The sequence below is a fragment of the Prionailurus viverrinus genome, chromosome C1, assembly GCF_022837055.1.
Source record: "Prionailurus viverrinus isolate Anna chromosome C1, UM_Priviv_1.0, whole genome shotgun sequence".
Taxonomy (NCBI): domain Eukaryota; kingdom Metazoa; phylum Chordata; class Mammalia; order Carnivora; family Felidae; genus Prionailurus; species Prionailurus viverrinus.
This window is the reverse complement of record NC_062568.1, coordinates 202,069,306-202,096,652: the sequence shown is the minus strand read 5'-3', so window position 1 is coordinate 202,096,652 and position 27,347 is coordinate 202,069,306. Positions and strand designations below refer to the sequence as shown.

Sequence of the window (27,347 nt, the reverse complement as noted above, 5' to 3'; positions counted from 1 at the left end):
GAGTTCCCGGTGACTCATGGGAGCAGGTCCCCAGGAGCTTAGCAGGTGGGTCCGAGGTAGGTGAGATGGTGCTGCTATGAAGTGAATTCCTAGCTTCCCTGTCCAAGCCTCCTCCCACTTTGCCTTCCAGCGGAGTGAGAGCGAGCCTCCTCCCCCATCATTGCTTGTCTCAAGGACAGAGGCACCTCTTGTTTCAAGGGGACCAGGAAAATAGGGAGCTCTCTTGGGTGTTGGGACCTGTTCTGTAGGTAACCTTGACCCCTGACCCCGCCTGCTGGACCAGCCAGACCCAGCTCAGCCACTGCACAGAGACTTCTGATGCCCCAGCAGAGGGAGGGGAGGCAACGGGGCTGGGGAGCAGCCCTGCCCCCTTCCTTCTTCCCCATCGCACCCTATCCCCTGGTTCTTCGGAGCATTGTCGTGATTAAATCTGACGACCATTCATTCTATCTGATATAAAGGCCTCCAATGTCATGGTTCCAGACAGGCAGAGGGTGAGGAGGGGACCTTGGGCCGGAGCCAGGAGGCTGCCTCTGCTCTTGTTCCATTCTTCATGCCCTGTGTGACCTTAAGCAAAGCCCTTGTCCTCTGAGGGCCTCAGTTATCCCCTCTGCGGATGGAGGGGGTTGGCTCGGATCATTCCTAAGGGCCCTTTCAAGCTCTGAAAGTCTCTGAAATGCTCAAAGGGAAAGCCCCAAGGTGCCCTCTGGGCTCTTCGCCAGCCATCCCTCCTCCCACATGACCACCAGGCCCCGGGAGCACAGGAATGCGGGGAGGCTTGAGTTTGCTTCTGATGCATGGCAGACTGGCAAGGACTGGAGTGACCACCATAAAAACCTGTTCCTGTTCAGTCTGGCCAATTCTGGAATATATCCAGGATGCCCACGTTTGCCCAGCTGCAGGGAGAGCCCTCCACCTTGTTGTTGGGAGGAAGAAGTACGGACTTCAGGGTGGCACTGAGTTCAAAGCTCAGCTCTGTCCCTTCTCGTGTGTGAACTTGTAGGTTCCGTATCTGAAATGGCAGACGATAATACTGAACTTGCTGAAGTGCTGTGCAGGTTATGTGTTATCCCAGGCAGAGTGCTTGACCTGGTGCATAGTAAGTGCTCAGTAAAAAGAAGGGCATGTCCCTGGCCCCAGTGCCATCCCAACCTCCCATTCCCAGCAAACAAATAAGGGTCCAGGATGGCAGGACACCTCATTGTGCTGCCCAGAACCTTAACGCAGATGAGCAGATGTGTCCAAGTGTGCTAGGGATGATACCATGCTTTAGTGTCTTTTCCTCTTTCTCACAATTTCTCTGGAAATTACAAAACTGGGCCACATGCCTCAGTGGCCGCTCTCTTGAGACTTCTGGGTTCTTCATCCCTGAGTCTTGCTTAGCCCACAGGAAATGGGAAACCCTATGCTCTGGCCGAAGAGTAGCGGGGAGGAGAGGAGCCTGCTTCCCACAGATCTTTCCCTAGAATCCAGCTGGCTGGCTCTAGCCACTGATCAGAATTCACAAAGTATGGGATTTGGCGGGTCAGCATGAGATCTCTCAAATTAACTGCAGAGTAAGACCCCTAAAGCTCAAGGCTCCTGGCAGGTGCTCCAGAACTCTGAGACAGCACCCAGGGAATAGGTTGGGGTCGACTCTGACCAGACACCAGGCTCAGGCACAGCTGTGTCCCTAGGCCCAGTCCTGGAGCCACTGGTCAGGGAGTTTACCACACTGGGTATATTCTGTGGTTGGCTCCAATTCAGAGACCTGTGGTTTGGGATAGAGCACATGAAATTCCCTGTAAAGTGGTGATTTCTGGGAAGAGAGAACAGACTTGATCAGCCTACATGCTGTTGCTTTTATTAAGTTACCTCAAAGCTCATCAGCCACATGGTACTTCTTTATTCCCTCCCCTAAAAATCAGGATACTGTTCCCTGCTTTCCCTGGAATCCTGACCAGGGGAGTTTGCACTTAGCAGAGAATCTGCATCCAGCTTCCTTCTGCTTCACTGAATGGGAGAAGTATTGTCCTCTAGTCCCCTTTTGCTTGGTTTTCAATTGTATTCATCCATCCATCCATCATTCATCTGTCCATGTGTCCATCCATCCATCCATCTATCCATCCATCATCCAGTGACCCATCCATCCATCCATCTATCCATCATCCATTCACTCATCATCCAGTGATCCATCCATCCATCCATCCATCCATCATCCAATGATCCATCCATCCATCTATCCATCATCCATCCATTCATCATCCAATGATCCATCCATCCATCCTTCATCTATCCATGTGTCTGTCCATTTATTCGTGTGTCCATCCATCCATCCATCCATCCATCATCCAATGATCCATCCATCCATCCATCATCCATCCATCCATCCATCTATCACCCAATGATCCATCCATCCATCCATCCTTCATCTATTCATGTGTCTATCCATTTATTCATGTGTCCATCCATCCATCCATCCATCCATCCATCCATCATCCAATGATCCATCCATCTATCTATCCATCATCCATCCATTCATCATTCAATGATCCATCCATCCATCCTTCATCTATTCATGTGTCTATCCATTTATTCATGTGTCCATCCGTCCATCCATCCATCCATCCATCATCCAATGATCCATCCATCCATCTATCCATCATCCATCCATTCATCATTCAATGATCCATCCATCCATCCTTCATCTATTCATGTGTCTATCCATTTATTCATGTGTCCATCCATCCATCATCCAATGATCCATCCATCCATCTATCCATCATCCATCCATCCATCATCCAACAATCCATCCATCCATTTTTCTGTCCATCCAGTCTTCCACCCATATATCCATCCATCTACCTATACACTGTTTATTGAGTGTCCACTATGTGCCAGGCACTGTATCCTGGAGGTAACAGCTCTGTGCACAACAGACATGAGGCTGCCCTCAGGCAGATTAGAGGACAGCAGGAGCAACAGAAAATTTAGTAAGAAAAACAGTACTTTGTGCTCCAGACTTATCGCCTCTGTTTATCGGTTTTCTTATGTGTTGCATGGGATGATGGCAGTACCTATTACACGGGATTATGGTGAAGATTTGATGAGTCAGTACAGGTAAAGTGTTGGCCCCGTCCCTGGCATGTAGTAAGTGATCAATGAATTTGAGCTATGATGAGAATGAGGACCATGATCATGATGAAGATGATGATGAAGTTTACGGTCATCTAAATCAGCGCCTGGCACTAACCAAGCAACCATACGTGTCCCTGAGCTGTAGTGGGCAGACAGGCTTTCTCAACAGCAGCAGAAGGTAATAGGGGAACGGTGAGGGCAGGCCCCGTGCCAGCTTCTCAGGATGGGGCATGTGTGCTGGATGTGCCATCTGGAGGCAGGGTCTGAGGGCTTCTTGGGGGAGCCGGAGCCAACATAGCTGCCTGGCTGGTTTAGCCAGTTAGGATTTGGTTGTGAAGCTTCTCAGGGCAGAATAAGCCATGACACCAGGGCTGTAGACTGCCTTCGCAGGGGCTGGGGTAGACTGTCTGGAAGCTGCCAGAAGTGAAGGAAGGCAGCAGAGTTGGGGACGAGCCTCTGTGCTGGGGGCTCGGGGGAGACGGCTGGAGCTGGAGCTCTGGGGGAGCAGCCAAAAGTGGCTAGGGGGTCCCTGGTCCCTGGGGCTGATCAGGGCGGGGGCATGTCCATGTCCCTTGCCACCGTGCCTCCAGCTCCTAGAACAGTGCCAGGCACATCTCAGACACTTCTCCGGGGAGTATCTGGGAGTGTTTGTTGAACGGGTGCTGAGGCTCCACTGGGATGGTCTGATGTAACTATCAGGCTGGCTCACCTGGGAGAAACAGTGGTTCTGGAACCAGAGGGAGAAGCGTTCATAGCCTGACCCCACCACCTACCAGCTCTGGGGGACCGTGGATAAGACACTTGCCCTTTCTGAGCCTCGGTTTCCTCATCTGCAAAATAGGAATTGCGGTCGATACTGAGGGCTGTTGCGTAGATGGGAGATGGTGAAGTAAAAAGCGACTCTGCTGTCATCATCCATGTTTCTGGGGTGACACCCAGAGTTTCGAGCCAGGACTGGGGGATTGGGCTGGTGCAGACAGAGTATCTGCTGAACCCCCACATTTGAAGTTTGGGGGAGGGGTGACGGGATAGAGTCAGATAGACCCGGAATCTATTGCTTACTTGCTGTGTGACCTTAGGTAAGCTACTCCCTCGCTGCGCCTCCTCTGTTCCACCTGTCCAAAAGGGGATCTTGAAAGCAGCTGTTCTATAGAGTTCTTGCGAGAGTAAATGGGATTGTGCATGAAGAGCTTGGGGCCTGGCATGTTATACGTGTTCAGGAAAGGGGAGCTATCCTCACCAAGGGAAGGGGCCCTGGTCCCCCCTTCTGAGACGCCGGGGCTTCCCTTGGAAGTGACCCACTGCACTGTGTCTCTGCTGACACGTGGGTGGGTCTCAGAAGGTGCTTGTTTCCAGGAGAAAACCCAGGGAAACCATTTGGCTTAACCTCTTAAGTTCCATGGGGCCGGGGCTTGAGTGATCGTAACTGGGGGCTATTCAGTAGGGGGAAGGAACACGGACTTCAGATTTAAATCCCAGTAGATGTTAATGAACGCTGGGGCTGGTCCAAAAATCCAGTCTATAAAACTCCTGCCTGCAGCTTCTGGTGCGTTGCTAATGGGAGTTTATGTGAAGGACACAGTGGGATAAGGGCCCATTGTTCTGAGCGGGGACGGTTTTATGACTCTTAGAAAGCGTCTTTCATCTGGGAGACCAGGGAACTGATGGGACCTCCCAGCCCTGGGCGGGGGAACTGGAGGACGCTGGAGGTTTCTGGGGCTGGTGCCAGGCGGCGGCCACGGCCAGGCCCTCTCCCTACAGCCAGGGTAGCTGGCGGGGGCTGCACAGCAGGGCCTCCCTTTCCCCAGGCCCGGGACCTTCCCTCCTGGAGATCCTCTGTCCAGCCCGGCCAGGTCTGCTTGGCAAAAGGCCGGAGGCTCACTGTGTCCCCCGGGGTTCCCTCCCTGCTCCCCCTTCCTCGGCAGCCAGTGCTGTATCTTTTTCATCCTTATGGATGAAGATCCTTCCAGAACAGGCCTTGGGCCCTGCGTTCACTGTCAGCTGACTAGCAACTTCAGGCCTGGAGGCCTTGCCTGGCACTCGAGCCTTGGGTAAGGGCAGTAACCTGATGCCAGGAAGCTGAGACCTTGTCTCCTTGTCCTTTCTGGCTCCTTGGCCAGGCCCCAGACGGAGAAATCCAACCTCCCCTTGGCTCGGCAGGCAGGGCCAAGCTTTCTGTCTGTTTATCCCGGGTAGGGGCTGCAGGAGTGGGTGAGGCTAGCGTCCTACCGTAGGCAGGGCCCGTGGGGAGGAGACCTGGGTGCGGTCACACCTGCTGTGGATGCCCCTGGCCGTTCAGCCCAGACTGTGACTCCCCCTCCCCGCTCACCTTTTCTACTTTGGGAGGTACAAGAAGGCCAGAGCAGCATGTCGGGGATCCCTTGTGCCCTAACTGGCCCCAGAATCCCTTCACCCTGCGGCGAGACAGCAGCCATGGGCAGCGGGCGCTGCCTGGTTAGCAATCCCTCCGAGGCTTCTGGGCTTTCAAGGAATAAAAAAATCTGTTCGGGCACGTGCACGTGAGGGGGATCTGGAGGAACCCAACAGGCCGCTCCGACGGACATTCCAGGCTAGCACAGAACGTCTTCGTGCCTCAGTTTCCTCCTCCTGAAAACGGGAGGGAAAGTACCTGCTTTGTAAGGTTGCTGGAAGGATCGGTTGGAACGTGGCCGGGTGTGTGGCGGCGTGAAGGCTGGCTTGGGGTCCACGGTCACTTGACTCGGTCTCTCACCTCCCGGGGTCCAAATTCCTGGGAGAAACGAGCTGATTGGCCAGTTTGCCGTCAGATGTTCACCCTCTCCCCCAATCAGCTGCGCTGGCGAGGAGCGGGCTGCCCCGCCCACGGGCGGGAGGGTGTAGGGAGGCACATCCCGGCATGTCAACCCCAGCCTGTTCAGAGGCTCTATCAGACGGGGAAAGTACTGCCCACAGTGGCTTGGCGCTTTTTTTTCTGCCAACCCCCAGGGGGCGTTCCCAGGGGTGCTTCCAAGTGATCAGGACAAGCTTTCAGAACTGCGGCTGCCTGCCGACGCTTGGAGCCTCTCTGGCTCGTTGTCAGTTTTAAAAATCGGGGGATTTCATAGAGAACTCTGGACTTCTGGCTTCTCTTGGGGGAAAAGAAAGAAAGCGCTGGGGATATCGAGCGTAGACGCATAGCATCTGCTCCAACGGGGGGGCCGTGTGCTTTCCAGGCCCTGAGGGACGCCCCCCCCGACCTTTCCCCGTGGTGTCCCCACTCTTGGAACTTGGTCATCGTTGTCCGGGCGCACCCAGCCTGCTTCTTCCACTGTCACCCCCTACCTCGCCACCTCACTCTACAGCCTGGAAATGGGAATTGCGCAAAGAAGAATTGGCTACCTATTCAACATTTTGGAATATGTGTATGAACCCAGTTTTGTGCCAAATATCCACAACTATGATCTCATTTATTTCTCTAAACAACCGTGAGGTAGGAATCATCACTTCCACCCCTACGACACAGACAGCTCGAAGAATTACATGATGTGCTAGAGATTAGCACAGGCCATCCGACTTTAGACACAACTTTATTTTTTTAATTAAAAATTTTTTTTTTTTTTAGAGAGAGAAGGGGGCAGAGGCAGAGAGAGAGAGAGAGAGAGAGAGAGAGAGAGAATCCCAAGCAGGCTCCACGCTCCGGGCAGAGCCTGACACGGGTCTCAACTCCATGACCCTGGCATGGTGACCCGAGCTGAAATCAAGAGTCGGATGCTCAACCGACGGAGCCACCCAGGCGCCCCTAGAAACGTCTTTAAACTGACGGCAAAGCTGCGAGTCCACAGCATTTCCCTCTGGGGCATTTCGAGAGGAAACCGTGAAACCGTTGACTCGATCCTTTTCTCTGGATGTTTAGTATGTGTTTGCGGGAAACACGGACCCGTTCCTTTGCCATCATAGTACAGCCATCAAAAGCCGGAAATGCACGTGATGCATTCCCACCATCTCAGCCGTCGCCCCTCTTCAGTCTTACCAGATGTCCCAGTAGTGGCCTTTGTATGGAAAGGGATCAAGTGAGGATCACACGTGGCATTTAGTTGTCCAGTCTCTGGTTTCCTTCAATCTGAAAAAGTTCCCCGGTCTCTCTTTGACTTTTGTGACCTTGGCGTTTTGGAAGACTCTCAGTTCAGGTTTGTGTGATGTCTGCTCAGGATCATGGGAGCTGTGCATCTTTGGCGGGAACATGGTGAGGTATGGCCGGGACCTTCTCCGAGCATCCCATCGGGACCCTTGGGGTGTCCAAATGTCCCCCTGCTGGTCACGTCCCCGGTTTGACCACTTGGGTGGAGAGCTGTCTGTGAAGTTGCTCTCTTCCCCTTTCTGGTTAAGAAGTATTTTGTGGGGCGGTGCTTTGAGACTGTGTAAACAGTCATTTCCTGGCCTTCAATGTACTCATTTGCTTATTTACTTATCAGAACGGACTCTTGGTTTCTTATTGTATTCAGTGGGATATAAATCCAATCATGATTTATTCTGATGTCAGATTGCCCTCAGTTTGATTAGTGGGAGCCTCTGTGAGCTGGTTTCTATGTCCTTTTGCTATGACACAGAGCAACTTTATCACTTCTTGAGCAGTTTATCAGTTTGTGGCCCAGCACTATATTATAGGCTCAAATTGTCCTTCCTCTGGAATCAGCCGTTTCTCCAGGGACCTCTGGATCCCTTGAGTAGAGAAGGGTATTGGGGAACCACGATCCGGCTGCTAAGTGTGCTCACTGCTATTGGGTGTCCCTGTTCCCAGGCCCTCGCGATGGACAGAGCTAGGAGCTCACACCATTGCTTTTGATTCCAGCCCAACACCCCGGGAGATCATTCTACTTTTCTTCCTTTCCGTATCTGTAATTCCCTTCTCCAACAGGGAGAATCCCAAGAGTTCAAGCTGTTGACCACTGCTATACTAGGTTGCCTCTCACTAATAACAGTTAGAATATTTATAATAATACAGCACCAAGTAGCATATCGATCTAATTTTGTCAGTGGGAAGTGGGGAAATCTCTGTTAGGCTACATTAACTTGATCCTGCGACCTTCTGTGAAGAGAGAAGAGGGTAACAGGAGTATTGTTCCCACTTGACAGGCAGTGAGACAGAGTAAAAGAGGTTGAGGGCTGTTTTCAGGGTGCTACAGAGATTGTGGGGTAGCAGAGCCCTGTGTCGTGTCCTTGTCCCACTGGACATGAGTGTCCACCCCCTCCCTCCTTGTGGGTGTTTTGGGTGAACTTTGAGACCACATCCCCAAGACAAGGAAGGAGCTGCTCGGACTGGTCTGTCCCTGACACCCAGGCCCATAAAGTGATAGCTCAGAGAAGTCAAGTTTCCTTCTTCACCTGAGCTCCCAGGACCCCCTCTGCCTGTGGCTGTGCCCTTGAGCTCAGCTTGCTTCCCCACAAATGCAGGTCTTGGGTTGGGGGGGCATCTGGAAGGCTTGAAGCAGGGGTGGTTGCTCAGAGTATCGCAGCCCCCCTCAAAATGCCTGTCCTACGAAACAGAGGCAGGAGTGTTATGGGAAGAGAGTGTCATATCGTCTTCTTTCGTAATCAAAATGCAATCCAGCCTCTCTTAGGTAATAAATAGCCTGGTCACGGTTGGTTTAATGGTATAGTAAATTTCAGGGCCTGACTGCTTCCTGCTTGCTCTCCGTTCACACTGCCCGTGTGAGCGTGGTATCTGGGCCACAGGGTCCACTTTCCCAGCCACCCACTTCCTTTTTGACCCACTATGTGGTTCGGCCAGCGGAAGGGAGACTGGGCTGGAAGGCAGAGGCAGGAGCCCTGGGTTCCCATCCTGACTTTGCCGCCAGCTTGCTAGGCAACATGGGCAAGTCACTTCGCCTCACTGGCCAGTGGGAAAATGCCACCCCTGTCCTCCCTGCCTCCCTCTTCTCCAGGTCAGCGGTGGAGACCAGGGAGAACAGAACCCTTTTCCCATCCAGATGTACCCTTGATGGTTATGCATCCACAGTAAACCCTGCACTCACCAGCGTGTTCAGTGGGTGGAAAATTCTGGTTAATTGAATGTTCTGGGACATGGAAACATCCCCAGAAATCCTTTGTGTTCCTTTTGTGGTCATTGAAAACCATTCATTCATCTATTTAGCAAATATTTGTCTCGTGCCTGTGCTCTACCGGGCTCCGTCCCAGGTGGCGGGGAGGCGCTGTGAATGAGACAGCGGAGGCCCAGCCCGCAAGGGCTCACAGCCCGGGAGGAGACGTGAGCAAACGCAGGGGGCCCTTGAACACCGCAGGGGCTAGGGGCACCAACCCCTTATGCAGTACAGCTTTTGACTCCCCCAAAATGTAATTGCTGATAGTCTACTGTTGACCACGAAGAAGCCTTTACCAATAACGTAAACAGTCAATTAATGTCTTCTGTATATCATATGTATTATATAATGTATTCTTATAATTGCATAAGCTCGAGAAAAGAAAATAGTATTAAGAAAATCGTAAGGAAGAGAAAATACATTTTTATTGAAAAAAATCCACGTAGAAACCTGCCCAATTCAAACCTGTTTTTTTTTTTTAATTTTTTAATATTTATTTTTGAGAGAAAGGGAGAGAGAGAGACAGAGTGCAGACAGGGGAGGGGCAGAGAGAAAGACACACACACAGAATCCGAAGCAGGCTCCAGGCTCTGAGCTGTCAGCACAGAGCCCGACGCGGGGCTCGAACCCACGAACCATGAGGTCATGACCTTTGCCGAAGTTGGACGCTCAACCGACTGAGCCACCCGGGCGCCCCTAAACCTATGTTTTTTAAGGGTCAATGTACACCACACAACTCGGTAGGATGGATGGCCTGAGGGGACCATAGGACACTGTGGGAGGCCCAGAGTCCAGTGTGGGGGCCCTGGAGAAGGGATCCTTGACCTTGAGAAGGTGTTCTCTGTTGAGAGCCTCAGGAGGCATTAGCCGACGTGCCTGGGCAGGAGGATGGAGTGGTAATGGCGTTCCAGGCAGAAGGAGCAGTAATGAATGGGCAAAGGCCAATAAAGCGCCTTTGACATTGAATTGTGCTGTGGAGCTTAGAATGTGACCCAGGGGAGGCCAGAGGCGAAGGGTTTGTGTGTGTCGTCAGGATGCAAGATGGTGGAGAGAGCAACAATGTAGGAGGATGTGTGGTCCCTGGGGTGGGGGTGGAGGGGAGAGGAGGGCCCGGCATTACCAGATCTTCAGGTTTGCTGAGAAGCCAACAGTCTGTTTTTTTACTGCAAAATCTCCCGAGTGTTAAATGTTGGTGACCCATGAGCCACCACTGGGGGCCAAACGCAATGGTTCTGTAGACTCCACTGGTTCTATGAGCTGGTGGCTTGTCACCTGGGACCCCGAGGGTCTATGTGATGAATGTTTGAGGGTGTCCACTCAGAATCTGTTATGATCGTCTGATGTTGAGTGCACCCCTACCCTGTGCTGGGCTCTGGGGGTCTGATAAGGGCCCTGGGGTATGGCCCCTGCCCTCAAGCCTGGATCAATCACAGCGTCCATCAAGCTGAAGACAGTGCTAATTAGTATACGTGTCCAGAGCTAACAAAACCAACAAAGGCTCTAACAAGAGGAACCAGCCAAAGCCCAAAGTGCCGTAGAGCTCAGAGGAGGGGTGGTCAGGGAATAGGGGCCACGTGGGGAGGTTTCCCAGGCATTCTGGGCCTTCTGATGGTTCTGGGAGGGAAGGTAAACCTTAGTGCAGCCAAAGATGGGGCAGACATTCCAGACTGGAGGACTCTGGGGGGCTGAGGCCCAGGAAGGAAATAAAATAGCCAAGGAGGGAGGTTGGAACAGATCTGAAAAGCTATAAATGCAGGTCCAGGAACTTGTACTTGCCTCTGCATATGCCAGCAGGACCCAAGCATCTACATTCTGGCCCAAGGCTTCATGTTATGTCACTCACCGGACATCTGAAGACGTTCTAGCCGCTTTGCTGGTGCAGGGAAGGAGACATTCTTCTGCTGTGTTTCCTCCTGGACTAAGAATTAAATTTACATGAGACAGATTAACAGGAGGAAAACACCCAAAGTTAAAAAAAAATTTTTTTTTAAGTGGTCTTTCTGCTCAACACGGGGCTCGAACTTCTGGCCCCGACATCAAGGGTCACCAGCCAGGTGCCCCAAACCTTAAGTTTTCTTACGTGCACACAGAGGCTCAATAATGAAATTGAGACCTAAAAAATGTCTAATGCAGGCACTTTTTACACTTCTCAGGTAAAGAGACAAACAAAACAAAAACAAACAAAGACCGTGAGGAATTGACAGGACAGAGAAAAGTTAAGTTGGTGGTGGGGTGCCTGGGTGGCTCAGTGGGTTAAGCGTCCGACCTTGGCTCAGGTCATGATCTCCCGGTCCGTGAGTTCGAGCCCCGCGTTGGGCTCTGTGCTGACAGCTCGGAGCCTGGAGCCTGTTTCAGATCTGTGTCTCCCTCTCTCTCTGCCCCTCCCCTGCTCATGCTCTGTCTCTCTCTCTCTCAAAAATAAATACACGTTAAAAAAAATTTTAAAAAGGACCAATGTGCCTAAGTGGGGCTCTATGAACGACTCTTAGGACAGACTCTATGGAGCGTACGTCCTTGTGTGGAGACAGACAATAAACAAGCAAGCAAATCAACGAATAAGATGATTTCAGAGAGCGGGGCCTGAGTGTGGTTTGTCTCACGGCACTGTAGAGGCCTGTCTATTTGTGTCTCCTCCTAGCCTGCGAGAGCCAAGGGGGCAGGGCTGGGGTCTCTCTGGCTCCTCGTTTCATTCCCAGCCCCTAAGGCTGGTGCCTGGCAGAGAGGGAGTAGTTCAGAAAAACATTTTCTCTGGCTGTGTTGCATGAACCAACACAGGCTGACAAAGATGCCCGTATACATACACCTGTGCCCTTTGGAGGCTGCAGAACTCATTATTATCAACCCAGGAGTAATTGCTGATAAGCCGAGTGTGAGTTGCGTTGCAAATAGAGAGGTTGCAGGGCACTGTTTAATGACAACAGGGATAATCTTAATTAATGACCTGATAACTATAATTAATTGCATCACATCCGGAGGCCCTCTCTGGGATTCTGGGAGGGAGCAACTAGTGTTTGGCAGCTTGGGGGGCTGGAAGGGAGGGGAGGGCTGGGATCTCCGTGCGGCCACTTCCTTGCTCGGCGAGCTTTGGTGGGTTGCGGGTCTGAGCCTCAGTGGTCTCATCAGGAAGGTGGGGCTCCAGGGCGGGCGGCTAGTAGTCAGTTGGCGGGGGGGATGGTCTCAAATTCCCCCCCTCCCCCGCCTCCCATCCCCGCCCCAAGCTGCTGGGGTCACCAGAGCCCAGGAGGCCAGGTCACCGAGGGGCGCCGGCTGGGACTGGGCGGGGACCTCACCCCCCACCCCCAGCCCCCCCCTGCTCCCCAGGGAAGCCCTGGTAAACTCCTGGAAGCGAGAGAGGAGAAGCCAGCGGCCAGCGTGCGCGCGCGACCTTTCGGAGGGAGACCCCGGGGAAGCGGGACGGCGAGGGGCGGCCTCGGGCGGGACCCGGCGAGGCGGGAGCGGCCGCCGCGGGCGGAAGGGGCGCGCGGCGAGGCCCCGCCCCCCGCGGGCCTCGGTTTCCCCACCTGCGCCGCGGGCGGCCCGGGCGGGCGGGGCCGCCCCGCGCCGGGCCCGGCCGCCAGGGGTTAAGCGGTGACTTCAGCCGCGGCGAGCGGGGACCGGGCGGGCGGGGGCGGCGCCGCGTCGCGCCGTGCGCGGCGGCGGGACCAGGCCGCTCGGAGGCGGCGGGCGCACTCCCGGCCGGGCCGCGACCTCGCGGGCGGCGCGCGCGGCGGCGGCGGCGGCGGCGGCGGCTGGGGCGCGGGGCTGGGGCCGCCCGGCCCTGGGCGCCCGCGGCCCCCGGGGCAGCTGACGCGCGGAGCGGCCGCCGGCGCTTTGTGAGCGGCGCGGACAACAAAGGCGCGGCCGGGCGGCCGGAGCCGGTGAGTGCGGCCCGCGGGGCGGGGGTGGTCGGGCGGACGGGGGACCGGGCGGGGGTCGCGGGCCGCGCACTGCGCGAGGCGGGCCGGCCGTGTGGCCCCGAGCGGGCGTCGCCGCGGGGCCGAGTTGGGGGGGGGGGGAGGGGGGTCGGTCCCCGCCGCCCGCGATGGCCGGGCCCGTCCGCGCGTCCCCGCTGGCCGGCGGGGGTCTCTGGGGGCCCCGGCGGCTACGGGGTCCCGGGCGTGGCTGCGAGTGCGTCCCGCTGTGCCTCGGGGTGTGCGAGCCCGGAGCCTGGGCCTTCCCCGTGGCCCTGGTGGGAGTGGGTGTCCCCCGCTCCAGGAGCGGCGTCTTCTCTGTCCGTTCGTCCCGGAGCCTGCGTGGCGCGGCCGTGTCCCTGGGTGTGTGAGAGGCCCTGGAGCCTGGGTCTTCTCTCCGTGTGTGGGTCTCTCCTTGTGTCATTTGAGTGTGTGTGTGTACGTCTTGCCTGTGACTGTGTGTACTCCCTACCCCCCCACCCCACCTTCCCAGCCTCTGTGTCCCTTGGGTGTCCCATCCCTCTGCATGACTCCTGACTGCTCTTTGTGCATCAGTGAGAGAGAGAGAGAGCGAGAGAGCGAGAGAGAGAGAGCCTGTGCCTCATTTTCCGGGGGATTCCCAGGGCCTTCAGCTCCTGCTGCCGCTGGGTTCCACTTCTCCCTGTGCTGCTCTTGGGGGGTCCTGGGGTGGCGGGGAGTCAGGGAATGCTCCTGTCACCTCGGTTGCGGGCTGGCCTCTCCCACCCTGGACCCCTGCCCAGAGGCGGAACAGGGGCAGCCTCACAAAGGAGGGAGTGTGTGTGGGAGGAGAGGATGCCCTGGTCGGCCGGAAGGCCATGGCCGAGGGGGAACCTGCTCAGGCCTGGACGCTCCTGGAGGCCGGGGAGTGTGGCCGGGGTGCGCCCTCTGAGGGTGAAGGCTAGCCAGGGGTGGTCTCCTAGGGGGAGCCCAGGCCTGATGTGGGAGAGTATGGGGTCAGTTCTTCCTCTCTCTACTAGGGTGCCTGGGGGAGGGGGGGAGTGGTCCTGGGGTGGGGGTCAGGAATCTTCTTTTAGCTTCAGTAGTCTGACGACCCTGTCTCCAGCCACAGCAGGGAGGGGGTGGGGGGGGGTGGGCTGTACTCTTCCACTGGCTCTGGAGCTGAGACATCACCTCAAAGTCCTTGGCCTTCCCGAGGGATTCAGCCGGGGAAAGACATGCCCTGCCTGCCTGGAGCCCCATCTGTTCCCCCACAGATGCTGGGGGCGGGGGGCGGGGGGAGAAGACAGGCTGTGTGCTCCCTCATTAAAATGTTCAGTCCTTTCCCTGCGGCCCTGCCCGAATGGCCATCAGGTGCAGCCTCCATCCGTCCTTCCGCCCGGCGCGGCCCCCCCACGGTGTCCAGGCCTCAGGCACGTGGCACAGTCTGGAGATCTCGGGGCTCCCTGTCACTGTGGGTTGGGGGCTCTCCTCCTTCGTCGAGGTCTCAGGGTGAAGCTCAGAGCCCTCCTCGTGGCTTGTGAGGGCCCCGCTTTGTGCCCCTGTTTGGTGCTCACTCTGCCCCATCACACTTACCCTCCTGACATCCCCTGTCCCCCCTCCTTTTCTGCCAGAGAGCCTTCCACTCACTCTTCTCTCTCTCCCTGCTAAGTTGGCCCCCATCCTTCACTTCTTTATTCCTCGTTCAGGAATCTCTTCTTTGGTCAGCCAGGTTGGCTGAAGAATTCTCATTCATGGGGTGGGGCAGGATCTCCGGGTCATGAGTTCAAGCCCTATGTTGGGCGTGGAGCCTGCTTTAAAAATAAAAGAGAGAATTCTGGTCCTTGATGCTCTTAGGGCCCTCATTCTGGTGGGGACGGCTTGTTTCTACTCCCCCCGAGGACAGCAAGCCTTTGAGAGCAGGGACCATGTCCGTCCTTGATCAGCCAGCCTAGAACGGTGCCTGACACACAGTAGGTAGTCTCTAAATCGTTGTCACTTGAGTGGGTCCGGTAACTGATGGTTCGGAAGTTCTGCTGTTTCAAGTTTTCACTTTGGAGGAGTCTGGGGAGGAGGGAAAGCCAGTGAACTCCTCAGGGCCCGGGTACCAGGTTAGTGTAAGGGGGACGCCTGTTGTTAATTAGATAAACTATGGATTAATTAGCATATTTGTATCTGGTAAGTGCCAGATAGATGTTGGGCTAGTTCTTCGCCAATGTGATCTCTTAAACCGTGGAAAAGAGCGGAGTGGAAAGAATACAATCTTCTTGGACCAACTTTGAAAAAATAAAGTAGGTGAGGTTACATAAATGTATAATATAAGTGTCTCGTATATAAATATATATGCATATTGCATATAATTGTGATAATAGTGTATTGTTCTTTCGCATCCACTATCTCTTTGTTTCTAGACAGCCCTGATAATTAGGCAGGGAGGACGGGTTCACGCCCATTTTACAGATGAAGAGGTGAAGCGTAGCATTTAAGCGACTGCCTAAGGTCATAGTCAGTGAAGGACTCAAGCCTCAGTCTCCTTGACGGCCCAGTCCTTGCTTTCTTCTGTGAGCTTGTCGTTGGTGCCTTTGAATTCTTGTCACCTGGCTTGACAGTGGTGAAGGAGCCACTGTCCTTACCCTCAAGGGGTCTGAAGTCCAGACACAAGAATCAGAGTTATAAACAGGGGAGCGGGGTGGGCCCGTGTTCTCTTTCCATCCCGCTGTGCCTCCTGGGTCCCAGCTTAGCTTCTTGGCCTTGCTGCACGGCCTCAAAGCCACCTTCCTTTGGGGTCCTGCTTCCCAGCACACGGGTGTGCTCCAGCACTCCCCTTCCCAACTCTCTGTTCGGCGATGTCACCCTAGCTTGAAATTGGCCACAGGGAGAAATCAGCGTACTGTGAATCAGAGGTCCCCCCTCCCCAAGAGCTAGTTGTCAGACATTTACCAGCATACCACGGGGATCTGGCAGTGAACACCTTGGGCTCTGCCCCTCCCTGAGGCTTGCACTCTCGTGTGACACTTCCCTAGGGCTGGCTTAGAGTCCTCATGGATTCAAAGTGAGAGGGGCAGGCGCTGGGCTGGGCCCACTGCCGCGTTAGGGGTCATAAGTCGCCCTCACACGAGCTCTCCGGTCCAGAAAGGAGTTGTTCTATCCCAGTGGGTTGAGGGAGGGGGAAATGGGATGAGAAGGTGCAATTAATCGAGGGCCCGCTTTGCCGTTGATTGAATAACCACTCACGGTGGCCCAGGCATTTGGGAGGCAAAGTGGCGGTGGGGCCTGAGGACTGTGGACAAGTCAGACAGCTCGGGGCTGGTGAAGATGTGACATCCAAGACACGGGTGGCTAGAGCTGTCTGGGTCTGGCTTAGACAACGGCGGGCGTGACCCATCCCTAGGGGTTCGGGGACAGCATGAGAGACAGAGTCAGACTATTGAGTGGACAGGCTGCATGTGGCCCCTGGATAATCTGAGAGCCCCAGGCGGGAAATGGACACGCTCACGCTTAACCTGCAGGGGAGTGCAGCAGAATGGGGTGGGGAGAGGAAAAGGGTCCGGATAGAAGGAATAGCAGCTGCAAAGGCTCAGAGGCGCGGGCTGTTGGGGGATCAGGTGTCAGGTGAACCAGAAGTCTGCAGGGCTTGTGGCAGAGCGCGGCAAGTGCCGAGGTCTCAAGGCGGAAGGCTCTGCGTCATCTGGGAACCAGCTCAGATGACGGGCGCTGTGATCTGTGGGTCACCCCCTCCCCTGCAGAGCTTTAAGGTTTCTGGCACCTTCTTGTCATCCCCTCACCCTGCTGCTGCTCCAGCCCGGTTATCTGTGTGGCCGGTGGAGTCTTTAGAAAGATTTTCAGGGGCGCCTGGGTGGCTCCGTCGGTTGAGCGTCCGACTTCGGCCCAGGTCATGATCTCGCAGTCCGTGAGTTCGAGCCCCGCGTCAGACTCCGTGCTGACAGCTGGGAGCCTGGAGCCTGCTTCAGTTTCTGTGACTCCCTCTCTCTCTGCTCCTCCCTTGCTCGCACTGTGTCTCTCTCAAAGCTAAATAAACATTAAAAAAAAAAATCAAAAGGAAAAGAAAGATTTTCATTTTAATATCAGGCCAAACAAAACAGAACGGAGAAGGTGAGCCTGCGGGGCTCTCCCCACCCCTCGCTAATACCAGAAAAGCCAAAGATAAAAGTAACTGATATTTAAGTGACCCAGTATTTTTGGTTGCCTCTGCTATACCTACCCTTTAGATAGGCAGCCGGTTGAGAGCTTATGTGTTTAAAGACAAGCCGTGTTTACTTTACGTCGAAACCTGCCCGACACTTTTCTTGCATGTTTGTTCAATTCCCATCCTGACCCTGCAGGTAGGTATTACCATCCCACCTTACAGACGAGGAAACGGAGTCTTAGAGAGGTTGTGCGGCTTTCCCAAGGACGCTGTGTCTGTAAGTGGCAGCACTCGAGCCAGGGAGGCCCTGAGATCCTTCTCCACTCGATTTCCTCCTCTCTTCTGTTTTCTGCTTCCCTTTGAGGAGGGGAGGGAGAGAACTCACCACGGGTCGGCAATCTCAACACACTCTACTAGTCTTTGTTTGAAGTTACTTGTGTGTTTTTTTAACCCACGTAGCTGGGTTCCTCACTTTGTGGCTTGGGGTCAAGGCTGAGAACAGAACCACATGCCCCGATGGGCCCCCTGGGCCTGGTCTCGGGGAGGGGCTAATGATAATGGCTTATGTTTATGGAGAGAGCTGGTACCGATAACTCTCGCATCTATGGAGTGGCAGGATGTGGCTCACCGGAGCTCGTTCGGTCCCCGGCCATCCCGCGAGGTAGCTTGTGTCGTCCTGTCCCTTTTGCTCCCAGTGATGTGGAGGCCCAGGGCCCCGCCTCCCTGAGGGTCAGCACTAGTTAACCTCATTCTGCTTGTCCCGGAGCCCCAGCTCTCCACCCCAGCGTCCGGGCCTGGCCCGGCCGTGCCTTTGATGTCCCCTGGATGTGGTACCCACACGCTGCGGGGAAATAGGGGAGCGGAGCTGACCACTTGGCCGGAAGGGCGGGTTGTGCCCGCCTCTTTGTTAGAGCCTGGTGCTGAGCTCCCGCTGCCGCCAGGGGATTTATCTCCCCACCGACCTTTCTGTCGAGAGGGTGGTCTTGACCTAGCCCCCTCCCCCCACTTGTTTGCAGGTGCACCCCCAGTCCAGGGCAGGGCGGGTGGTGGGGGTGGCCCCTACCGGTGACTGTGTGTGGGACCCTAGGCGAGGCGACATTTCTGGCTCTGGCCGCCTCCTTCTCCTGGAGAGCCTGGCCTCTGGGGAGAACCCCCCTTCCAGCGGCTGCCTGATTGGTATGCGTCCCTGAACTCCGGCCATTAGCACACAAGGCGGGAACCAGCTCCCATTCCTTCCCTGTCTTCATTGTTTGAAGTGGGCAGACTTGGAAGGAGCTTTAAAAATGCGGCCTTTTTATTCAATTTCCCTAGAAAAACAATGGTCTAAATGAAATGGAAGAATGAAAGTCTCTGGATATTGAAGAAAAATAGTCCTGAGCCCAGACATGGCCCAGAACCTTTGAGTTTCTCTTGAAGCACGGGTTTATTTTACTTTAAATTATGCCCATATTGCATGACCATTGGAGAAAACTTGGAAAACACAGAGGGAAGGAAATGAAAATCCCCCTTTATTCCATCACCCGAAGACGGCCTCTCTCCACATCGTGGGGCACATGGGCCATTTATCCGGGGACTGGTTTGCTCGTTCGGCGGGCCCCTGTTTCTGAAGGGTCAGGCCCGTGTTGAGCGCGGCAGGGGTGTGTGCGTGGGGGGGGGGAGTAGACGGATTTGCTCCTCCTGCCGCCCCTCTTTCTATGCCAGACGTTGGGCGACCCGCTGGGTCCCTTTTTATTTCAACTTCCTCATCTGTAAAATGGGGCTGGGGACAGCGCCCGGTCCCTGAGGAGCTTAGCCGTGCTGGTGGCTGTCACGCTCGAGACCGGCGCAGTAGCTTTGCCCTTGAGGGCCTTTCGTGATGGGGAAGAGACGAATCCCAAACACATCAAACAAATTGATGAAGTAACTGCGTGTCATGTGATAAGTCCTGTGAAAGGAACCACCGGATCTGATGTGATGGGGGTGAGTGGGGGGTCAGGTTGGTAGTTGGGGGGGGGCGGTGTATGTCCCGGGGGGGGGGGTGATGCAGAGTTTGTTAGCTGGAGGTGGTCCAGGGGGGGCCTCTCTGAAGAGAGACATTTATTTTTTTTTTTTTTTTTTTTTTTTTTTAAATTTTTTTTTAACATTTATTTATTTTTGAGACAGAGAGAGACAGAGCATGAACGGGGGAGGGGCAGAGAGAGAGGGAGACACAGAATCGGAAACAGGCTCCAGGCTCTGAGCCATCAGCCCAGAGCCTGACGCGGGGCTCGAACTCACGGACCGCGAGATCGTGACCTGAGCTGAGGTCGGACGCTCAACCGACTGAGCCACCCAGGCGCCCCAGAAGAGAGACATTTAAACGGAGACCTAAATGACAGGAAAGAGCGCCACACTCTGCCCCCCCCCCCCAAAAAAAAAACCAAACTGAGGGGAAAGTATTCTAGGCAGGGGTATAGCAAATGCAAAGGCCCTGAGGCCAGAATGATCTTGGCCTGTTTAAGCAGCAGACGGTCTAGAGCCTGCAGCGGGCAAGGGGAAGAGGGCAGTACAGGAAGCGGCTGTGGACAACAAAACAGATCGAGGCGGGCAGTTAGGACGCTTAATCTAGCTGCAGCTGGAAGCCCTTGGAAGTTTGTTCCGTTCATTTCACATACATACCTTCATCAGTGAAGTACAACCCCAAGATTCCAGCTGTCAATAGCTCTGTTAGGAAATTTACCTTCCCCCAGAGAATTTATTCAAAAATGATTTACTGAGTGCCTGTTACCTGGCGGTACTCGAGTAGGCGCTGTGGGCCGAGGGACAGTCACAAAGACCCGGAAGGTGAGGCCTCGCCTGCCGGTGGCCCACGGGGCCTGCGTTCCAGCTCTCCGACCCACCGCATCCCACGGGAGCCTTGTAGACTCCGCTTTGGGCAGGATGCTCTGGCTGTGCGAGGGTGGCGGGGGGGAGGACCGGACGCACCGGCAGGGGCGGGCTGGGCCCGGAGAAAGGGTGTGGGTGGTACGCATTTGAATTTTTTTAACGTTTATTTTTGAGACCGAGAGAGACAGAGCATGAATGGGGGGAGGGGCAGAGAGAGAGGGAGACCTAGAATCCGAAGCAGGCTCCAGGCTCTGAGCTGTCAGCACAGAGCCCGACGCGGGGCTCGAACTCACGGACTGTGAGATCACGACCTGAGCCGAAGTCGGACGCTTCACCGGCTGAGGGTACGCGTTTGAATTGTGGCAGCGCAGTTGGACAGCTGGATTTGGGTTATCTGTCAGAGAGACAGCGGCTGGAATCGCTGGTGGGTGGTTCACAGCGGGTGAGGGAAAGAAGAGGAATCCGACGTGTCCTGGAATCTTCTTATGAGTATGTGGGCGGTGTCATGAAGCAAGGTGGTGAAGGGAGGGCGGGAAGCATGGATTTTCGAGAATCAAGAGTCCGGTCCAGGTCACGTTTCTGTGAAGAGGCTGCTCAGAAGTCCTAGTGGGGAGCCCCCGGGCTGAGGTTCGGACTGGGGTGCCATTAGCGCGTCATCGGGGGCAGGTGGGACCTTGCGGATGGCGGGGAGCCAGGAGGGGGGCTGAGAAGGGTAGCTGGGAGGAGGAGGGAGAGTGGGGCGGCTGGGAAGCCAGCGCAGGGGACCGTTTCGGAAAAGAGCTCGTGGTCAACGGGGCTGCAGGCCACCGACGGTCCACGTGAGATGGCACAGAAAGGGGCCGCTGGCTTTGGCAACACACAGGCAGCTGGGACCTTCTGTAAGAGCAGCTTTGGGGGAGTGATGGGGCTGGGGTCCCAAGTGGCATTGGCAGACGAGATGCCAGCACGTGTGGCTGGCTTTTGAGATGCTCGGTAGGTGAGGGGGTAGGTGACCGGGAAAGGCATCTCAGTTGGAGGGAAGAGGGGACCCGGGAGGAGGAGCTCATTGAGTCCCCCAGCGAGGGCGACACAGGTTCCCGCGTTGCCCTCCCGTCACAGAAGGAGAGAGAGAGACGCCTGCCCGCAAGCCCGGGTCCACACCCAGGCCACCCGCGGCTCCCCCTACAACATTCCTGTTCCGCAGAGGAGGCCGCCAAAACGGATCAGTGAATGTGTTTTCACTGGTCTGTCCTTGGCGTTTCTGACTTCCTGTCCCACGTTTATGGAGCACCTGCCGGGAGCCGGGCACTGGGCTCGTGGGATGAAGTATGGTTCATCCTCTTTCTGGTGGGGAAGGTGGACAGGTAGCCGATGGGATGATGGGAGAGCGCCCAACCCAGGCGTGGGGGCTCCCAGGGGTTTCCCAGGGCAGAGTCTGAGCCAAGCAGCCAAGAGGCGGTTCGGGGAGGGGAAAAGGCTTCCGGGTGTGTGCCAAGGCTGGGGATGAGCACATAGTAGGGCCTGTCCCGCCAGGGAGGGAGCTCTGGCCGATGCCCCTAAGTTGCTCTGTACGTCTCACTAGGCGCTCGCCCTTTATCTTGAGCACTGGAGGGAGCCATTCAAGTGTTTGGGGCGAGGGAGGGCCATGACCAGAACATTTTGTTCTGGGTGGAGACTGCGTTGGAAGGGACAGGAGACACCAGGGAGACCTTTGGAAGAGATTACAGGCTCTCTGATTCCTAGATCATTCTGTGAACCCTGCTGCTGCCTTTTTTTCTTTTCCCAAAGATTTTGTTTGTAAGTAACTTCGCCCTACGTGGGGCTCGAACTCACGACCCCAAGATCGAGTGTCACATGCACGGCCGACTGAGCCAGCCGGGTGCCCCGACCCTGCTGCTTCTTTAGTGCTTCCCAAACTCAGCTCATCTCCCTTTCCTAAAAAGGTTCCTGAGGCTCAGAGAGTTTGAGCAACTTGCCTGCGGTCACCCAGCATAACAGGGCATCCAGGCTGGGGGACTGGTGCCTTGAGGGAAACAATCAGAGCCTCAAGGGTAGAAGCCGGTGGTGAGTAACGCCTGGGAGGGGCCCACTGGAGGCTTTAGTTGAATGTTGTCATCCCCTAGTGTCCCTAGTGCCTCTGGATGTTGCCCTTTTGCAACATCCCCTCACCCCTCACCCGGGGCTCTCTTGCAGAGAATGGGCGGTGCCTGTGGGAGGGAGGAGCTGGGCTCTTGCCGGGAACCGGGAGTTGGCCTTGGGAGCCAGAGCCCCACGGGCTGTATTAGCAGTTTCCTGGGCACTGGCTTCCTCCCCAGTGAGTGAGTGGAAAACCCTCTGGGGCTAGGCTAGGTCACGCGTGGCCGGCGAGGGAGGGCGTCCCTGCTGGGGAGGGCCTCTGTATTTCACATGCGCGGGGTAGAGGCCTCATCCTCGGGTGGGGGGGAGGGTCGGGAGAGATGGGGAGCAGAGCCCTGCCCCTTGTGGGCCCTAACACTCTGGGCGGGTAGGTGTCTTGCCTCCCTGGAGTCTTGGTGACCTCATCTGTGAAGCAGGGATAGTATGAAATGTGATTGCAAAGGACTGAAAAAATAACCAGTGTTTGCTGGGGGCCCAGAGGGCGCCAGGCACTATGTATTCATCTTTCTGTTCTTGGTGGCAGTTTTGCGAGGCGTACGTAGTGATTATCTCCATGTTCTAGACGGAGCAGCTGAGGAACAGAGAGGGTAAGCAGTTTGCCCCAAACCACACAGCTGGCGAATGGCAGAACTGGACCCCTGATCCGCCTGACTCTGGAGCCCTCCTTTGCAACCCCTCCGGTCCCCGTCAGACTGTTCAGCCGGGCCCTTCCCTGGCACATCACCTGATAGAATCTTGTGGGGACCCCAGCGTTCTGTCCACCCCACTTTGGGGCTCCCGATCTAGTCCAACTCATCCCGTCCCCGACTCTGCTCGGAGCCTTGATGTCCTCTTCTGCAAAATGGGCAGGTTGAGAACCTGGGGTCTCTACCAGTCCTGGTAACCCACGAATCTAAGATCCAGGTTCCTAGGAATCCATGAGTCAGACATTTGCCACTTTCCCTGCTTCCCGGCCTTCGTCCCCTGGGGAGCCAGGGGATACTACAGTGAAGAAACAACTGTGAGAGCCCGACGGAGAGCAGCCGATGATAGAGCGTGGGTTGTGCGCCACCGTGCGCCCAGCAGAGAGCCGGGTGTCGTTGGCTGTGCTGTGGATGTGCGGAGTGAGGTGCAGAGAGACTGGCGAACTTTCCCGAGGGTCCAGTGACAGTTCCCTGTGTGCGAGACGCTTCCTCCGCCACGTCCCCTCCCACGGAGCTCTCTACAAAACCTTCTCTTTGGGGCCCCAGGTGGGAAAATCCACCCCAAGCTTGAGAAATGGCCATGAGGGGCCCGTGGGGAAAGTTCTGTGAGTCACCATGAAGCCCAGCGAAACGACAGCGGCAGGGAGAGCAAAGACAGGGCTGCGTCCACCACTGGGCAGAGCTCAGCCCCGCCTGGCAGCTCGGCCGGAGAGTGGTCTTGGCTGTTTACAGAGAAGGGGACTTGGGACCAGGGAGAGGAATGGGAAACAGGAGTGAAGGTGCGATGATGGGAGTCAGAGACTCGTTTAGAACTGGAAGGCCCTTCTGGGATCACGTAGTCCGGGCTCCTGACTTTATGCACGGAGATGTCTTAGTCTGGAGACGGGCTGTGACTTGCCTCAGGTTGCACAGCCAGTGAGGGCAGACCCCGGAACGGAAGGAGATTCGGGAAGCTGGATCACCAGCCTCAACTCCTGGCTGCTTTTCGTGGGCGTGACTTCCTGCCAGGTCCTGCCCACCCCCTCTCCTTCCCATTGGAATAAACACAGACACTATAGTAATCAACAAAGGGGATCATGTCACTGAATGCTCAGCGAATGGTCGCTGGAAAGGACTCGGGGCTGGCTGTCTTGCTCAAGTCCCACTGCCCCCATCTCCGGGCCCTGTGACTTTGGGCAAGGCACGTTGCTCCTCATCACTGACAACTTGCTTCGTTGTGTACCATGATTTAAGCAGATTCTGAAATCGCAGGACTTTTCAGTGCCTTTAACATGTTGAGTATTGTTGATGTCCAGGGGGGAGAGTCCTACTCTGGTTCTTCCGTAGTTTTGGGCCACTGAACACCTCTTTCTTCCGTGAGTCCCCATTAGCATATTTCCAGATGATATCAGTGTACCCTTGAATATGCAGCCTGAGAAACCCTGATGTTGGTGGCTCCTCAGGACTGTTTTTTTTTTAAAGTTTATTTATTTAGAGAGAGAGAGTGCACGAGTGAGCGAGCGGCAGAGGGGCAGAGAGGGAGAGGTGGGGAGAGAGAATCCCCAAGCAGGCTCCACACTGTCAGCGCGAAGCCCAACACAGGGCTCAAACTCGCGAACTGGGGGATCATGACCTGAGCCGAAATCGAGAGTCTGACGCTGAACCGACTGAACTACCCGGGTGCCCCTACTCGGGACCGTTTTAAACGTTTAAACTCAAGAAGCTGGCATGTCTTCCTGGGGCAGTGAGACGGGCCGAGATGCCCAGGGCTGGCCGCCCGGGTGCTCGGCTGAAGGTGCTTCCCAGGATGCCTGGCTCACCTGAGAGCAGATGTCAGGGAGGAGCAGAGCCTCCTCCGCCGGCCAGGGCAGCCTGGGACCATGGAGTGAGCCTGGGACCCCGCCACCTGCCTTCTATCCTGGCTCTGGCCCTCACTCTTGTCTGACCTGGGGCAAGTCGCAGCCCTCTCTGGGCCTCAGTTTCCTCATCTGTAAGATGAGAGGCCTGGCTCGGTGATCTGTTGGTTCCTTGCAAGGCTGATGTTCTGAGGAATGGGCACATTTGGTACCTCTGACCTCTTCCTGTCGTTTGTGGGGTTTCTTGGTGTCACTGAAGTTGTCACCCAGTGCCCCGGGGACCCCACGAGCCAGGAATTCTTGTACATCTGTGTATTGTAGGTCCGCCCAGACTAAGAATGCAGATTCTTGGGCCTCACCCCAGGAGGCTCTTAAGTTTGTGGATTGGGGTTGGACCTTAGAATCGACCTTTTTTTTTTGTATTTTTTTTATTTTTTTTTTTAATTTTTTTTTTTCAACGTTTATTTATTTTTGGGACAGAGAGAGACAGAGCATGAACGGGGGAGGGGCAGAGAGAGAGGGAGACACAGAATCGGAAACAGGCTCCAGGCTCCGAGCCATCAGCCCAGAGCCCGGAGAATCGACCTTTTTTAATAAGCCTCCTCACTCAGGGCACCTGGGTGGCTGTCGGTTAAGTGTCTGACTCTTGATCTCGGCTCAGGTCTTGATCTCACGGTTGTGAGTCTGAGCCCTGTGTTGGGCTCCTCGCTGGATGTGAAGCCTACTTAAAAAATAAAAAAAAACCCTCCTCTCGCAAGTGGTTCTGAAGTCAGTAGCTCAAGGGCCACACTTTGAAAAAGGCTGTGAGACTCTCTTTGAATGAAAACATGCTTCAGAGAATGATCTGCTGGGATTGGTGGTGCCTCTGTCTGGCTCTGTTCAGAGATGGCCTCATCCATGGTCACAGCCTTCAGTCGCCGGTGACCTCTCTTCCCCATCAGCTAGTGTTCCCCAAGCCTGGCTGCTTACTGGAATTGCCAGGAAGCCTTTGAGCAAAATACGAATTCTTGAGTCTCACCCTTGGAGATTCTACACAAGTTAGATCTCAGCTGAGACCCAGAGATCTCTATGTTTAGAAAGCTCCCTAGGTCTTTTGTTCATTTGTTTGTCATTCATTCAACAAATATCTGTCAAGGCTTGCAGTGGCCTGGCCCAAGGGAGGGCATCGAGGACGTGATTGTTAAGCCAGACACAGTCTTGGACGTTATGTTACTTATGCTGCAGCCTGGTGAAGGAGCTAGACTGCGATGACGTAGGAGTGCTCGGCCAGGAGAGGGGAACATGTGTCTAGAAAATGGTTGGGTTGGACTAAATACCTGGGGCAAAGCTGGGATCCCTGGGTAGCTGAACTCCAGTAAATTCCAGATTGAAGTAGAAGCCCTAAGCCCAGTGGCCTCTGGTCACTACCTATGGACTCCTGTCATTTGCTCATCACTTACTCATTTTATTTATTTACCCATCTGCCCATCCATCCTTTCATCCATCCATCCATCCATCCATCCATCCATCCATCCATCCTTCCATCTACCCATCCATCCACCCACCCATCCGTCATCCACTGTCCACTCATTAACTCACCCATTAACCCATCTACCCATTAACCCTCCCTTCTACCCACTCATCCACCCAGCCATTCACTCATTCACTTACCCACCCACCCACCCATCCATCCAACATCTCTTGAATCTCTTACCATATGCTGAATGCTATGCTGGGTACTGGAGGGACACAAATGAAAAGCATTGTTTCTGCCCTCAAAGAACTCACACTCTGGTGGGGGAGTCAGAAAACAAAGCAAATGGTTCTAGCCCAGCCTTAGGTGTCCAGCTCTCCCAGTGGGCGCCATGGAAGATTTCCCTGAAGTCGGTTTGTGTTAAGGCTCAAAATGAAGGTGAGAGTGTCCCAGGCAGATGAGGTGACATGGCTTCCGGGCCAAGGAAGGGTCTTACCCTTGGGAAGGCAGGTCACTGTGGCTGGGGCAGCTGCGGGGGGAGCCTCTGCTCCTGGAGCTCAGGCTGTCTTTTGTTTTCCCTGTTTGTTTCCCCACGAGGCTGGGTCCACAGTAGGTGCTCAGCAAACATTGGTCTTTGGTGAATGCGGCGCGCTGAGGAGCTTGTGGCTCTGGGGCTCTGGACAGAGTGCAGGCAGGGGAGTGACACCCTCACGCGGGCTCCCTCTGCTGGGCAGGGGAGAATGGGGAGGGGGGATGGAGGGGCCTCCCCAGCTCCCACCCTTCCTTGGCCTCAGCCTTCAGCTGTCTCCTCGTGCAAGTCAGAGCCATGGTGCTCCTGAAATCTTGGCGAGCCCATGACTGCTTTCCAACAGTGGGGTCTCTGCCGTAGGTCAAGGGCTCTGCTTCTGTTGGGGGTAGTGGTGAGAAGACAGCAAAATGTTGAGGGGGGGTGGGGACGTAAGTAGATGCGATGGCAGCTAGGAGCTTGGCTTTTGGTTTTGATCCCCACTGCTGCCTCTTAGTCTCTGTGTGTCCTGTGTCTCCCTGCAGTTCAGTTGTTTCCCAACCTGGTCCTTGGGCCGATTCAGAGAATTGTCCCATGTCAAGCGCTCAGGACAGTGCCTGGCACACTAATGAATGTTAGCTGAAAGGTGGAGCTTTGCAGACAGTTGTGCTGGGTGGCTGCGTATGGATTCTTCTAGGAGCCAGAAGATCTGGTTCGAATCCC

The 27,347-nt window shown here is 55.3% G+C and overlaps 1 protein-coding gene across 8 annotated transcripts in view; it reads left to right on the top strand.

The window, feature by feature from the left end:
- ARHGEF10L (Rho guanine nucleotide exchange factor 10 like) overlaps positions 1-27,347 on the top strand; it is a 158,506-nt gene that overhangs the window by 2,919 nt on the left and 128,240 nt on the right. Inside the window, exon 1 of one of the 8 annotated variants that reach the window (XM_047869943.1) lies at positions 12,936-13,051. The exons of the other annotated variants lie outside the window; for them this stretch is intronic. The gene's annotated coding sequence lies outside the window, so the exon portion shown is untranslated. Of the gene's footprint in view, positions 1-12,935; positions 13,052-27,347 lie in introns of those variants that run through there. 8 annotated transcript variants of the gene reach the window in all.